Raw genomic sequence first — 14,805 nt, forward strand, 5'->3', positions numbered from 1 at the left:
GGAATTTTGCGGAAAGAAACGAAATTTTTCCAGCAATTAATTCTTTTAATAGGACTTTCCTAAAACGCCTCTCAGTGTTTCCAGGACTTATCTGCATACTACACGACACACCAACGTGACTAGACGTTCTTTAGCCGTACTGCTCGCTTATCACCGGTGGTCATTTCCGTCGTAAGTAATGTCCATGGTTTTAAGTCGAACACTTACAAATATTACTCTCTTCCTCCACTCCTCGCTTGCATCGCAGTTTACTAAGGTCAAAGGGTAAGTAAGCAGCATGAGTCTTTTCTCTCCGGCCGAAATATTAACAAAAATTATTCTTCAAGCGGCTTATATGTCGTTTGCCTGAAGCTATTTCGCAACATTATAAGCAGCTTGCTCATGGTTTTTACCTCCCGCTAATACACTTTCTCGCATTGTATTGGCTTTTTTAATAGAAATTCAATTCATGTCAATTCTTAATAATCTTATGTGTCTGATTTGGCCATGTCTGATATTGAGCTTCACTCGAAAGTCGAAAAACCGCTACAAGCACCTCTTCCTAACCAGATTGAAGACGTTAAAACGAATCGACAAATGAATTTCGTTTAGATGAAAGTAAGCTTGCGTATACAATTTGGCACAAATATCTGTTGGGCTATTGAAAATGTAACAAAAAAGAAGCTCTCATAACGGGACAAGCCAAAGATGCTTGAACGGAGTAAGTCTCGCTAACATTCGATCATGGTAGTCTCCTTTTTTTTGAATTGTCTCCAAGTAACATTTGATACGTATAGGGATTGTGGAGTCCAACATATTGCCTCAACCTATCGTTCTTTAATCGCACTACTCATTTGCGGGACAATTTGTCTGTTGCCTGTTGTTTGCCAAGTTGAACAAATGCTACTCCATTTCCTATAATCGTGCATTTGGCATTTCCACCACGAATTCGAATACATATTTTGTACGAAAATTTTACATTGTTCTTACGAGTCGCTGGAATATCCTAAAATATTCTCTTGAGTCCTTTTTAACGGTAACTTGTGATAAAAAACAAAAATCAATAAATACATAATGAAATAACATAAGTTGCCCGCAAGGCCTAGTAGTTATCTGTAAATCCGGCAACTCTTCACTTTAATACGCGAAATGCGATAGAAATTCCAAATAATGCTTCTCTAATTATACATAAAAAAATTATAATATATAAGCTGAAGAATCCATGGTATCTTTTAATGATAAGGTCCGTGTTAGTAGCATCATTGCGTCAACTTTAACAAATCAAATTTTCAGTAGACAATTATACGTTTTGTTAATCGATATGAAAATGGGATTTCAATATTGATCTTAAGATCTAATTCGATGTTAAGGTGTCATTGTGTCATCGTGATTATATCTCCTCAACATGTGATTGTTTGCTCTTTCTTTCGTTTTCCCATTTAATCCGAAGGATTCCATACCGGAACAGGGCAATGCAAATGTAAAAGGAGAAAAATAGCAACAATTTGCATAAATTATTGTCGATATTGACAAATGCCTACTGCTCGTGGTGATGTTTAATTTGATAAGTGGCCATTAAAGCTATGAATGGAGAAAAGACGAAAAAAACTTGACTCCAATTTGTTTCATTAAAATGCTATAATTTTTAGGCCTCTTTGCGAGACATTCAAATCGAACGTACGTACCACTTTGTATATGAAAATGTGTGCATGCGTTCTAATGTTTGATTTTTTTTATTTTTTTTTAATTTTTTTTTTTTTTTTATTAAATATTTATAACAGATATGATATGGTTGTATGTATATGATGCAGTAGACATGCGACCAGACAAATTTGACACTTTCAGTTAATAGTATGCTCTTTAGACTTGCAGTGTACTTTACTTGTATATATTTTTCATGCCGATCAAATGGGCAATTAAAAATTATAACATATACAAACAGGCAGACATTTAAACGCCTATGGTTTACTTCTATTTTTTTTTTTTTTTTTTTTCTTTTCATTATTTATTTACTATTAAATAACGTACAATATTGAGTTTAGTGTTTTCAATAAAGTGCATTGCTCTCCATTTTAACTCAAGTGCATTGGCCTACCGGCAGTATGCAGTGTACACTCTTGAGTTTCTTTATATTGAAAATGGAAAAAAGAAAAAATTCCTAAAAATTGATTTTTTAATTTGTTTCAGTCAATTAAATCTTGAAAAGTTATAAGTGTTTTACAGAAAAACAAGACGTAGAGTTTATGTTACGTTCACCACGAAGTTCTTGTTACCTTTTCTCTCTTTATTGCGCGATTTTTATTTTCGTTTCCTTTACAAGACTACGCAGCAGAGGCGCGACGCAATCGACTTAACAATGATCGATGTTCGCGCATCGTTTAAAATATCTTGAATTATTAAAGTCTTCCTTTCTAGACTTCCAAATGCATTCGATATAGGTGTTTTTGGTCATCCAAGCCTATGTTGTTGATCTTAGATTCTTCTAATGATATGCTTTAAAAATTCGATATAAATAACTTGCAGGTCAGTGCTTAATAAGCGAAGGTAATCTATGAAATCGGATTTCCTCACCCGTTCTTTTTTCTTTTTTTTTGCCTTTCTGCAATGACCGAACAGGATATAACCTTTTTTCAAAAAACGATCCTATGAAGAGATTTTCTGTTAGACTAAATAACTGGCTGCATATATTTTTTTTTTTTTTAATTTTTATTTCCTTTAATGCCTTCGAGTTATTTCATATTCTTGTCTACTCTTCTTCATGAAAACAAATCGATTCCACCTGGACTATCTGTAGAAAAAATGTGAACCCGGGGTAACGAATTAAACGGATTTAGAAAAAAGTCAAAAGAAAAGAAAAGAAAAACATTCTAAGTAGAGTGTATAGCGACATCATCTGAAACTTTTTTATTAGCAAATTAAAATAAAGTCTGATCAGTCGCGATCGGTTTATTAAGACGCTCGCAATATATAGAAACTGAATCCTTCAAGGGCGTAATACGGCCAGAAATGAATAAATATTTTAATTACGCATAATAAAGCGCATCTTACACATCATAAAGTACAAGACATTTCCAAGGTGATCAATGCTATACAGTGTGCGCAAGTGTTCCCTACGCTTCAAACGGTTATCCTTTTGATAAGATATTTAGGCATTTGTTCGCCTGAAGCAGCATTAAAGCAGCCTCGCTAATAGTGAATGCTGGCTGGAGCAGTAGCATAGACTTGATCTTTAACGCAGTCTCATTAAATTAGCTGGGCTTTCAATTGGAATAAAACCCCATTCTCGACAAACACACGTTCCGCAAATTTTGCATGAAATACCGCATTGTCTTGCAAGGTGTAAGGCGGGAAACGGCTGCGCTTTGGCTACACCCATAGTATTAGTTTTCAGTTAAACGAAAAAATTCTATCAACATTATATGAGTACAACATCTATGCGCTGTTGAGATTGAATCAGCCAGTTACACCGACAGCTCAAAAACTGCGTATAACTGGCACTCATTTCGAGGTCGAAAATTTCTGTCAAGTTTTTGGAGAAGAAGGCAAAATAATTTTACTTGTTTATGTACTCAGACAGATGATAAAGAGCCATTGATGTTGCAGCTCCAGCTGTGTGGCGTTGATGTGTGGTGTCTACTGGAGTCAATGCTTGTATCGTACACACAGGCGCACATAAGCACGTAAGCGAAGATTTTTAGGCACATCCCTAAAGCAATAGTAGTAGTCGGCGTAACATTCGAGCTCTTTATCGATCCATACCTACAAAACTCCTAACTATTATTTGCCCACCGTCATGAGTGCTGCACTTACTACAAAACGTTTATTTTTGTCTCTCTTTCTTAATCTCTTCTCTTGTTCTTTGAACTAATTTGCATTGTTCTGACTTGATTTGATTTGACTTGAACGATTTTTTTCATTTGGCAAAACTGCGCGAAAAAGTTCGAAATCGTACCAAGTTCGATTTACAAGTTCGACTATAATTGTAAGAAGAAATACATTTAACGGATATATAGTGAAAATAGAAGGGATTAAGTTTATATTCCGTGTTCCCGATTAACGCTATCACAGCTATTGTGGAATTTAAGATGGAAAGTTTTTTCTAAAGCCGTCTTATTTTAACTTAATTTTAAATTGATTGTTGAAATCATAAGATCCGTACAGGCGTCCTCTAAAATCATTTTCATTTCGATAGGTGGGGCGATCGTAAGAGTTATCACGAGATAAATAGAAAATTGTATGGACTGCTTTTGTAAGACATTGACTCGGATCACAAGTTTTAATGGCCTTATCTTGGGGTCTATCATTAAATAGGTTTAATCCCTTCGAGCTTTTGTATAAAACTGTGCAAAATTGAAAGCAGAAACTGTGAAGGCTGACATAATTCGCTTTCCCTCTGTTTATAATTGCAGAATTTTTTTTATTTTTTTTTTTTATTATTACCGACATGTTCGGCTTAATAGTGCACTTTATAAAGTCTTTGTGGATGATAAGAAGCAAGAAACTTAGCATAGCGTATATGCATAAATTTATTGCATTTTACTTATGTTTTAATTTCACGTACGTTAAATGTTTATTTTGCAGTGACCAGAAATCCTGGAAAAAGTATAGGCAGTAGGTTTTAATATTCGGTTTGTGTTGTTGTTATTGAAGCATTCTTAGCATATTTTTTACGATTTTCAGGATGAATTTTCATACTCTTAGTGCAGAAACATGTAGGAAACACGTTTTCAATAAATTAATTGATAAACAATACTTTTAGTGAATATTTTCAGATCATGAGTGAAAAGTGTGCGAGTTATCTCACATATTATCAACAAGCAATATCGGAACACGACCAGTTTTATTAATATATATATATATGTTTTTATTTTTCTCTACAAGCAAACGAATAAAGAGTGCATGTGTTAAAATCGATGATATTAACCTTTCTTTACATAAAATAACAGTTTTCCATTGAGTATTCAGTGTATTCCGACGTTAATCATGCAACGTTCAAAATTGCATTTTCCACGTTCTATGCTTTTGTTGTTTGATCTGAAAAAAATCTGCTATCGAAGCCCATCAAACACTTTTGGAAGCTTACGGTGACCCTGCTTCATCATATCCCATTTCTCGGTTTTGCTTTCAATCATCAAGAGTGGCCTGGAGGACTAAGATTTCGCTGTGCATCACTAAGAAGTAGTGCGTTACGAACTGCTAAAGTCGAGTGAAACTGTTACTGCAGATGTCTTCATTTCACTTCAATTGAAGAAATTGAACGATGTATTGTTGCAGAAGAGACCATCAATAGCGATTAACAAACGCAAGCGCATCCTTTTGCATACTAACGCCCGGTCAAGTATGTATTGTTACAGTTCGAATGGTGAAGTTCTGCCGCATCCAGCGTACTCATCAGAAATAGCGTCTTTTGATTACCACTTGTTCAGATCGATGCAGCACGGCATGATTAGGCACGCAGTCTCACAAGGTGGAAGAAATGAACAAATGGGTCGATAATTGGATCAATATTGTCCTTTCGGCATCGTATCGCCATCCTACCTATATATCGCACCAATTTTTCTCAATAAAGGCTTTCTTCAAACGACAAAAAATGATCAGAATATATGTAAGCACATAAACTCGTGTATGTCATCAAATACAAAAACACGTTTTTGTATGATAAATTATGATTAGACCGCTACTAAAATACAAAATATTCAAACTATGCAAAAAGCGATCGAGCAAATCCAAGGTTTTCACCAAAAAAAAAAAAAACATTATGCAAACGAGTCAAAAAAAAAGAAACAAAAACTTCATCCGCTTAGATAAGCAATTTTATCAATGCCATTGTTCTCCGCAGATATTGATTGCTATTCATCTCAGACGACACACAGCAATTTTCCGGACTTCATTCGGAGATAACATAAGATGCGTGGTTCATCGGTGTCCTGCCCAAAAAGCGTGAAATTTCGCATTGTTATCAACCACGTAGAGTTTTTAACTAAAACAACATAAATAATAGAAAAACGATCAAAATTAATTGAAGCAATCGGTAACTTTCGGTTGTAAATAATATTAAAGTGTTTTTAAAGAAGTGATAAAAAACGAATTGTGACCGAATCTTTTATACCCATCACGGTTTACCTCGAAAAAAGACAATAGAAATAAAAGAATAAAATTCTGAGACTCTATAATATGGAGTGGGCGCAGCTGATTTAATTTCCTTTGAAAATAAAAGTTTTTGTCGTAGAGGCATGTGGGCGTTGTAGGCGGGTTCTTTGAAAAGTTTAGGTCAATTCTGAATTCTTTTGCAAATCTCTAAACAACATTTTCATTTTCGCTAACGAGAGAGAATGTTCATCGCAAATACTACAGAGTTGTGCAAACAAGCAGACGGACAGACGACTAGACGGATATATTTAGATGCATTCAAGAGTTGAAACTAGCCATGAATCTGTATACTTTATGGGGTTTGTGAAGCATGTTTTCTGCGCGCTATAAAGGTATTGAAAAAATAATTACATTTTGATGCACTATAATATTGGCTAGGCATGGTCAACTTTTCCCATTTCTGGGCACGATGGCTACAGCATCGACTAGATAATATGCATTCAAATTTTTGTACATTTATTTGCTATAGTTTGTGCTGAATAATGAGCAAAAAACCAATTTTTTACTCCTTTTGAAATACAGAGGTGTTCTCAGTTTACGTGGTGTTGTGCTCGTGTCCTTCGATCGATTTGGCCCACTTTCAACAAAAACCTGCGTGCAGACACTTTCAATGTTTCTGCCAAATTTGAAGTCGATAGCTTCATTTTGGCGGTCAGCAGTACGTTTACAATAGGCATTGCACAGACGGACAGACGGACAGAAGGATAGACAGACATGCTAAGATCAATTCATAATGTGATGCTGATCAAGAATATGTACACTTTGTGCGGTTTCTGCTGCTTCCTTCTGCGCGTGGCAAACGTTTCGACAATATGAATATACCACTCATCCTTCGGCGATGGGTATAAAAATGAAAATTTTCAAACATTTCGTGCAAAATTTTCTATTTTTAACTACACATTTTTCTTTTTTTCTCGTCCAATTATATGCCAATTAAGTTTGACTTAGTGGATCTTTTAAAGATCTCAATGGTGTGACAAGATCCGGATAATAAAGCCACACAATATGTGACTTTTATCTTAAAGACATATTATATTATACGTGTTCGCCTTTCGGCAAAGAAAGAAAAAGACAAAAAAAAAAAAACATAAAAACAAAAACATGTCGAGCAACTAAATTTAAAAAAATAAATAAATAAATAAAGTAAAGCGTAAAGAAAAACGCAGCTATTTAAAAAAAAAAAAAAAAAAAAAAAAAAAATTAAAAAAAAGAAGAAAAAAGAAAAAAAAGCCACCGGTATTATTATAACACCATAACAGGCGCCATCAGAGTATAATTATTAACCAAACTATCAACTAACTACGGCTTGCTGTGACGATAGTAGTAGTAGTAGTAGTAGTAGTGGCGAAAAAAATAAAAACAAAAAATAGAAACTACGATAGCCAGTGTTTGTAAATGCAACCGAATGCAACCTAATTTACACCAAATGTCAACCAATAAGGCGACGCGTTCATAATTCTAAAGTACCGCGACTCTCGTCATACTTGCACGCAATTTTTATCATGTTTTCAAAAGATCTTATTACTGATAGCGTTGACGGTTAGGTAACACAATTTGTAGGGATATTTATTAAAAGTATATAGAGAGCTGTAAAATAAGTGCTTATTACAAATTAAACATAATTACTGAGAAGTCAGGAGGAAGGAAGAAAAAAATTTAACAAAAAAAAAAAAATAAAAAAATAAGAAAAAACACCTTTGCCTCCTCCAGTTAAGACGAATATACTTTCTTCAGTGGTCATCTATATATACTTTTGTAAAATGTACGTAAATGCTCAGTCAATCCACTTCATATTCTTCACATCGTTACGACGATCACTGTTGCTTACATTATTAATATAAAGTTTTTTATAACGAGTTTGTTAAGAATATTTTATCTCTTCACTTAAGGTTTTGTTAACGTTAATCTTGTGATTCGGGTATCGATTCGAAAAAAAACCGAATATTTTTGCAGAAAGTTTATACAGAAAATAATAAAAAAGTAAAAAGTCTTTTTATTGCTTATGGTATATTAAAGCTAATATACACACTTTAGCGATGGCTATAAAATGTGTATTTCCTGACTTTGCGTGCCCTTTTAAACGCTTGTACTCATTATTAAGCACCTTAATAGAGGGAAACAAATCATTTTTAAAAATAACAAAAAGAAGTGTTTATACTCAATTTTGTTAACACATTTGTTGTTTTTTTTGTAATTATAGAAAAACATAAAACTTATCTTCTTAACGCATAGTAGGTGAAAGAGATAGAGAGAATGAGTAAGAGAGAGAGAAGTAGGGGAGTACCTTTAACATAAAACTGACAATAATACATGAATAGTATTTTGTATTTTATATTTTGTACTTTTTTTTTATTTATTTATTTATTTATTTTTTTTTTTTTCTTAAACCAAGCCAAGAACGTGCTACACAATAAGCACTAAGCATGTCGAAACATTTTAACACAAACCTAACCAAGTCCAGTTAGAGCGTGAAAAGGCACGTAAGTCAGGAAAGAGCTGCAAAAAAGGAAAAAGAAAAAGAAAAGAAGAAAAAAAAAAAAAGCAAAGCAAAGAAAAGAAAAGAAAAAGGGCGTACTATAGCATGTCAAATGCATTTATAAGTCAAAGAGAAATGACAGACAGACCAACAGACAGATAGGCGAACGGCGGCTAGGCACTCGAAAAGTGTAAAGAAATACACATATATATATATATAAAACTATTTACTATATGTAAAGAAACGCACTTTAGGGTCAGATCAATGGCGGTATACAGTGCGAAATTTATGTGAGAATAAAGATACCGAAAAAAAAAAGAAACTCTTTCTCACATAAAAAAATTTTTACAACACTCATCATGAACTTGGTAACGAAAAACCTATTGATAGCGCTTTAGACTTATTGATGGGAATGTGCAGAAAAAAATAGAAAAAAAAAAAAAAAAAAAAACAACCGCATATAATAAACTAAAATGTGTTGCTCGGTGGTTTTTCGTAGAAATCAATTATTAGGTTGTTCGAACAGTCTCGACATATGCTAATGCATCGCAACCTCTTCAGGTGTTTGTGAATTTTTTCTATGAGCGGAATTTTTTCATTAATTCATGCTTCGAATCGACTTTGAATCCAAACAAATTTATAGAGTCTGCGCAAGGAATCGCGAAACACTTCAAAATGAATTCTCTTGGTTAGTAAAATCATATTTTGCCACGCCCTTAATTGCCTTTTTATATATCATTCTAGACAATAGAGGAGAAATTGATTTTCTAACAAAAATGTACAGCGATCTGCAGTGAGACTTGAAAGTAAAATCTTATATGCCGGCTAACATCAGGCAATGCTATATGCTATGATTTTTCCGTTAACCTAAGTTTAACTAACCATAGAGAGATATATATGTAAAATTATGATTAAACCTCACACATAGTGTGTAATCTACACATCTACACATTGAATTCGTTGCACTCAAATTAAGTTAGAGGGGCTAACAATTAAAATATGATCAATGGCCTGGACATCGATCAATAAACCTACATATACAAACATAATTAAACGTATGCATGCACACACATATATATATATATATATATATATATATATATATAAATATATATTGATATAGAAATGTTTGCAGTTTGTTTTAGATAGCTTTACGGTTAAATGATTTTCACTCAGCAGTTATCCGCATATTAGCTACTGCTATGTTCGCATCAAGTATTATGGCTTCTTCCACTATTTAAAACTCTGTTAACCGGATTTGCTTGAATAAAAAAAAAAAAAAAAAAAAAAATTAAGAAAAACAAAAACAAAAATGAAAAGAAAACATTTTCTACCCACTCAATATTTCCAACCAAACCCATCAATTTTCGTGAGCTACCAAGTCGGGCTTATTAATTATGACAATATAAATTTTAGTAAGTAAGGTAAAGTAATACCTTAGGTCTGTCTTATCAGTTCATCTCTCAGCTCTGCCTGTGAATCTTTTTGTTGCGTTTCAGGCTTTTTTATTAGTTGATGTAGTTTTGTAATAACACTTCAACGCTTTTGTTTTCTACTTCTTTTTTTTTTTTTTTTTTAAAGGGTGCCAAGGTAAAATGTCAAAAAACTCATTTATTTTACACATTTGTCCAACAGCTCTTTTTTTTTTTTATATATATATATATATATATATATATATAAATATGTTTTCTACGTTTAATAAACAACAGCAAGAGTAAAACCTGAAAATTAAGGTGTGTTCTTTTTAAAATGGTTTCATCCACTGTTTTCCGTATATCTATCTATTTGTTAAGTCGCGTTGTCTATGTAAATAAGTTAATTTGTTTTTTAACCACGTGAGTTGTTGCTAATTTACATAGTTTTCTTCCTTGCCTTATACACAGTATATATGCCCACATATAGAAGGGAAGAAAAATTTAACGGAAATGCTAGTTATAGTTCATAAATCTTTTGGAGACTTTATTTATTGAAAAAATTTCATGGCTTTTCAACTCAAGAACTCTTTTCACCTTCTGGGTGGTCCTCCGGTTATGTATATAACTACATATTATTACATATCTCGGACGCAAGTATTCCGCATATTTTGCTCTAATTCTTTATACTAGGGGTTAATTAGTCGCGATATATATATATCTCACAATACATGTTGATATGAGCCGTTTATTTTGAATGTGGGGCAAACCTATTTTACTTTTATCTCGAGTTATTTAAAAGTTTCAACATTTCAACAAATTCAAACAAGCACGAAACTTATATTCGGTTGGGGCCTAAATCTTGTACACCCATCACGATTATCTCACTAAAAGAGTGACAAAAATGGCGGACATGTTTAGTCGTATTTCCGAGAATCCGAGACTAATCAAGAATGTATACACTTTATGGAATTGTCGAACGTTGCTTAGCGGCGTTATAATGGTTTTCGGTCAAATAGTGGAACTTTGATATATTATAAAGAAGGAGGAGAGGGGGGTTGGTGGCCACATCTTCCTATCTTCGCACCGATACTATACCATTCTATATACTATAGAATACTAAAGAATATACGTTCAAATTTTCATACGTTCATATGTTGTAGTTTGAGAGTCATGAGCACATAAATCCGAGCGGTTCTAAATTTATTTAGCCCATTCTTAACGCACTCTGCGTGCAAGCAATTCCAATGTTTCCGCCAACGTTAAAGTCGATACCTTAATTTTCGCGGCCAGTAGTATCTTTACAACAGGCATAGCACAAATGGACAGATGGGCAGACCACGGAGCTGAAGCTTTGTTCTGAGTGTTGCGAAGGTTCTCTTACCATCCCATCCATGTTCCGGTAATGGCTATAAAAATATTGATAAACACTAGTCGACCTATTACTCATATTTCGTGGTATTAGATAATACAAGGTTTTAATACATAATAGTGTTTGGGTCCTAATTAGGCGTGCCTCGTTTTAAGTAGTTGTAATCGTTTCTCAAAGATATAATATCTCACTATTATCAGTCTTTCTTCAATAATGAAAACCAAATGAATTATTATGTATAACATTTTGTATGGTGCACCCTTTGGAAATCTAGTCCATAGTATAATTAACGAATTCACGCTTTCTCCATCGGTGTTTTTCCTTATTTTCAAAACCTTAAATTTTTTTCATATCATTTCTGTACTGGATCCTGTGCTGACATTAAAGATTTGCGATCAGTGATAGTTATTCTGTTGTCGCTGAACGGAACAATTTTCATCCACGTGAAGGCTAAATTTAAGTTTCCATTTTGGGCAGTGCATATATCACTACAAGCTATAATGAGCTTTTCGTCCACATTTTACGAGTGCTTCAAACAGCAAAACGCTACCACTTGTAATCCTTTGGCTGCGACAGTCCCATTCACAAAATACATACTGACTTGACATTTTTAAAATTTATATTCACAGTAGAGTTCATAGTTGAAACTTCCATCTCCAACGTTTTAGAAAATTCAAATTTTTTATACCCTTATACCCTTGTGGTACAGGGTATGTTAAGTTAGTGCGGTCGTAAGTAGAACACAGAAGGACTTACCACTCTCTATTACATCGATCGCTTGAAAATCATAATATGATTTGATCTAAGCTTGTCTGTCCGTCTTTCCGTCTGATGCCTATCCAAGCATATTTGTGTATAAGTGGCAACTGTGGATATATTTTGTTGTGACTCAAGGATGAACGCTATTGAAAATATTATGGATCGGTGCGCTTTTTTGGACATCTCTCCTATATTAAGTTCATCTCCGAATACTATTATTTCGTTGTCCAACATATCGGTCATCATTTACGTCCTCATGAGAAATTTTAAAGAGAAATTTAAGATTAAGATAAGAGATGAAATATTGAATGATATATCGCATGATGAGTTTCGTGACGATCCATACTGAAATGTATTTTCGCCTCCAAGAAAGTACGAATATAATAATAGAGTGACAAACGAATGGATGTAGATGTATGTGAGCCCGCTTAGCCACACAAGTCAATGATTTCAAAGTCTATATTAATCTCTTTTACTCTCGATATATTCATATATTTGACAAATTATTTTTACCGCAAAATTTTTCTTACTTGTTCAATGACTTTGCTCGCGGAATTTTTTTAAAAATACAAAATTTGACAAAGAATTCCAGCAATCTTTCGATAATGAAAATAACAAAAATAGTTTTCATATTGAAGAAACGTTTGCGAGTTTGGCGAGATGGCGACAGAGTAAATAGAAGATCTTTAGAACTTTTTTGCTCTAATCTCAAACGGATTTTTAATGAAGTGCAGAAAAATTTTCCTAATTTGTGTGAGAAGAGCCTTTATAGTCTTGTTGGCATTTATATTTTTATTAATTGATAATTGGTTGATAAATAATTGTTGTTATTAATTAATAATAAATTAAACTAAAGTAATTTTTCTAACATGGAATATAGACAGTTATGTACACAGTGAAGCTGAACTCTGGGTATTGAGGCAAGGGTATGTAAATTAAATTTCAGAAATCTATGATTCAGATATGTTTTAATCCGAATCAGCAACTATATAAAATGAAGTGCATTGCTAAACTTAGCCATCTAATGACGATCTGAAAAACTAGGTGCCTAAAAGTATATCTCTCGGCCCTTCTATGACCATTTTTAATATCGCAGCGTTATTGATATCTTATGAGCTCTTTGTATTGATCTGGTTTGACGTTATTTATCACATTATGTTATCGAATTGTTAGTGTACGAAACGAGCGAAATGATCAGAATAATGACATGGAATCCCATGCTATATATTTTTAATTGCAAAAAATGTGTTGATACTCGATTTTGAAAAGTCAGGAATTTTTTCTAAATAATTTGCAATCAATTAGAGTCGACTTTTACTGTTCCCTTTCTATGGAACTATTTCTTCAAGTTATTCAGAAAGTGGCAGAGAGAGCCTTTAGGAGTGTAGAAGAAGAAAATATGTATTTCTATTAATTCGATCTACGGGCTGTGGAAAGTGGACTGTTCATTCCGTAATGGCGCCTCGTAACCCCGTATTGAAATAATCATATCGAGTCGCTTATAAAACCTTACTTTATCTTTGCTGTCTTTAGTGTTACATGTGGCTGCTGAAGCGTACTGCATTCGCTGAAAGCACACATAATGGATGCATTGTCTGAAATTCCTTTGTGGTATATGAAACAGTGAGCTACAGCATTAAAAACGCCTTTGTTTGCCAACATGGTCTACTTTAAAAGCTATACAATCAATCGAATTCTTCTTTCACATTTCGTTGATTCGCTATAGACAGGCTTTACCAAGATTGTCAAAATCAACTTTAGTTTTCCCTATAATTTCCTCATTGGGTCCAAATTGTTTTCTTTTTGATATTTCCAACGATATTATAATCGCCGAGGCCAAGATCTTAAGAACATGATTGGCGGGAGACTAACACAACTTCAACTCAAACAATTTTACAAACACTTAGTAGACGGTTCGATGCTGATTTGCTATAGGCTTTCTATTAGCGCATTAGCAGAAAAGTTTTATTACTATAGTAAAGGAAAGACCTCGAAAGGCTCGCTCTATGGCATCTTTCGAGCCAATACCTTAACGTTCTGATGTAGAAAAGAATATTTATCTCAATAAAAACTTATTTCGGTAATTGGAAAATCAGTCGTATATTCTTCAAGATTTTGTAGGCAATTTTCCACACAAACACACACACACATATGTATATATATATATATATATATATATATATATATATATATATATATTATGTATTATGTATACATAGTATACATAGTAGAATGTAAGATTTTAATACTCTCAAGTGAACTGGGTCACTATTTCCATATAAAATTCTACCACTCCAAAAATCAATGTTTTTCTCGGCAATTACTTAACATTTATTTCTACAGAGTATGATATGATCTATCCCATCAGGGATTAAACTTTATGATATATATGTTACATTTTTTATCTACTAGACTAGTAGTTGTCAATGTTTCACCAAACTACCAAACGATGTTGTTTAATATAAGTTAATTAGTTAATTAAAACTAATTAAAAGGCGATACAAAGAAACGCAGTTAATGAATGAAAGAAATTTAAAGATGCACAAAGCGATGTTAAAGTAAGTAAATAAGTGTTAAGGTAAGTAAGTAAGCTTGAACTTATCTCGTCTCTTTTGCGAGACGTTCACGAAACGCGTTATAATCTTTAATCTTTTATG

This window comes from Glossina fuscipes, unplaced genomic scaffold (assembly GCF_014805625.2).
Source record: "Glossina fuscipes isolate IAEA_lab_2018 unplaced genomic scaffold, Yale_Gfus_2 0, whole genome shotgun sequence".
NCBI classification, from domain to species: Eukaryota; Metazoa; Arthropoda; class Insecta; order Diptera; family Glossinidae; genus Glossina; species Glossina fuscipes.